The sequence below is a fragment of the Penaeus monodon genome, unplaced genomic scaffold, assembly GCF_015228065.2.
Source record: "Penaeus monodon isolate SGIC_2016 unplaced genomic scaffold, NSTDA_Pmon_1 PmonScaffold_200, whole genome shotgun sequence".
NCBI lineage: Eukaryota > Metazoa > Arthropoda > Malacostraca > Decapoda > Penaeidae > Penaeus > Penaeus monodon.
The window spans coordinates 97991-100490 of NW_023649703.1; the positions used below are offsets into that span (position 1 = coordinate 97991).

Sequence of the window (2500 nt, forward strand, 5' to 3'; positions counted from 1 at the left end):
TTGCCGCCCGCAGGAGATGCGACTTTGCCGTCTTCCCCCCGAAAGTCACCTGGTTCTTCCATGGCGTCGCCGTCTTCGCCTGTCACGTCATCGTCGTCATTTGCCGCGGCAGATGATGACGTCGTGGTTGGTGGTAGTTGGAAATGACGTCATGGTCGGCGGTGCAGGAAATGACGTCATGGTCGGCGGTGCAGGAAATGACGTCATTGTCGGCGGTGCAGGAAATGACGTCATTGTCGGCGGTGTCGGAAGTGACGTCATGGTCGGCGGTGTCGGAAATGTCGACCTTATTACGTCGCTGAGGGAGAATTTGGCATTTCTTGAGAGTGACAATGCTTACCTGAGGCAAAGGCTGCTGAAGGTAAGATATTTAAATATTTATATATATATACAGAAATATATATATATATATACATATATATAATCATGGATGTATAATAATTTTCTTCTCTTCTCATTTCTTTCTTTCATTTTCTCTCTTTCTCTCTAAAAAAAATAATATAATAATAATAATGTTATCATTATTATTATTATGTCATTCGTATTCTTTCACGAAACTACAAATATTATCATTTTTATTGCCTTTTTTTAAATATTTAATTAATTGGACTATTATCCTTGTTTCAATTAATCTTATTTGCAATTATTATTATGAAATTTGATATTGCAATTATCATGACTGCAATTATTATCAATTATTTAAGTCATTATCTTAAATTGTATATTTCATTATAATTAATGATGTGGTAATTATTACTATAGTACTATAAGTAACCTAGAATTAATTATCATATCAATTATTACTGATTATTATTATCATTCAGTCATTAACTCCTTGGCGACTCAGCACTTGTAGAGCCATCTAATTGTAAAGACAATTAATACATTTTATTATTATTATTGCTATGATTATTATTATTATTATATTATTATTATTATTATTATTATTATTGTTGTTATATATTATTATTATTATTATTATTATTATTGTTGTTATTACTATTACTAATAAATTAACTTATTATTATTATTATTATTATTGTTACGCCGACCACCTCGTCTCTCTGCCACCAACACAAGGCAGGCTAGGCAGACGGCGTGCTATCCACAGGGTCGTGAACACTGAACAGCTCCAAGAGGCACCGAGCATCACAGCGTCCCAGAACACCACAAGGGGAAACGCCAAGTCGCGAGGCAGGGCACGAAATAAACACAAAATGACAGTCTTTCCTTTATTTCCACAAGTTATTTACCCGTACACTTTTCTCTAGGCACAATACAGGGGGGAAACCAGCCTGTTACACAGCACAATACAGCTTATAACAGGGCAACACAATGTTTATCAGGTCACAAGGGCACACACGAGGTCTTCACAGGAGCAGCACCCAACTCCGTCTCCTGGCTTGTTCCTCCGCTCCTCCGCTCACAGCCAGCTGCGTCATTTTTGCCCAGGTCCCTTCATGTTAACACATGCCCAGGTCATCCTTTTCATGTTAACACATGTTTCGCACAGAGACAAAGACCCACTGGCGTAGCATTATCATCATCATCATCATCATCATCATCATCATCATCATCATCATCATCATCATCATCATCATCATCATCATCATCATCATCATCATCATCATCACCACCACCACCATCTATGTTTAAAGAATGTTTATAGATAATGAATAAAATTATTATTATCATTATCATCATTTAGGGTAAAAAGACAATAAATAATCGTGTATTATATTATTATTACTATGATATGAAGATTTATTTTATTATTATTATTATTATGTTATATATTATTAATAATATTATTATTATTACTATTACTAATAAATTAAGTTATTGTTATTATTATTACTATGTGTAAAGACAATAAATTAACTTTTTATTATTATTATTATTATTATTATTATTATTACTATTATTATTATCATCGTCATCATCATCTAAGTTTAAAGAATGTTTAAAGACAATAAATAGAATTGTTATTCTATTATAGTCATGGTGTGTGTAAATACAGTAACTAAAATTATTATTATTATTATTATTATTATTATTATCTGTGTGTAAAGGCAATAAAATAAAATTATATTACAGCAGGCACGGCAGGTATTCTTGGCGATTGGGGTGAAATAGAATAAGGATCTATTTTTCTTCCTTATTTTAAGACAATAATTATCCTATTTTTATTTCTTCTTTAATAATTATCAACTTTTTTCTTCTTCGTTATTTTAAAGCAATAATTATCTGTTTTATTTATTTATTTATTTATTTATTTATGTATTTATTTTTTTAAATTTGATTATTAATCTTTTTTTTCCTTAAGGCCGGATCTCCCGTAAGGCAGAGGGAAGGGGAGAGAGGAGGAGAAGAGGAAAGAAAGAGGCGACGAGATAATAAGCGCAAAGGACAAGAGAGAGGAGGATGACAGAGGGGAGAGAAGGAGAGAGAGGAAGGATGCCAGAGGTGTCAGAGGCTGTTATCCGAGAGGGAAATGCTG

General features: G+C 33.1%; 1 protein-coding gene across 1 annotated transcript in view; it reads left to right on the plus strand.

The window, feature by feature from the left end:
- The window catches only part of LOC119569930 (FYVE and coiled-coil domain-containing protein 1-like), a 69713-nt gene extending 67325 nt beyond the window's left edge, over positions 1-2388 (plus strand). Inside the window, exons 7-8 of the mRNA XM_037917881.1 lie at positions 1-361; positions 2327-2388. The exon at positions 1-361 is cut by the window's left edge and continues 6 nt beyond it. The gene's annotated coding sequence lies outside the window, so the exon portion shown is untranslated. The remainder of the gene's footprint in view (positions 362-2326) is intronic.
- Positions 2389-2500: the final 112 nt, after the last annotated feature.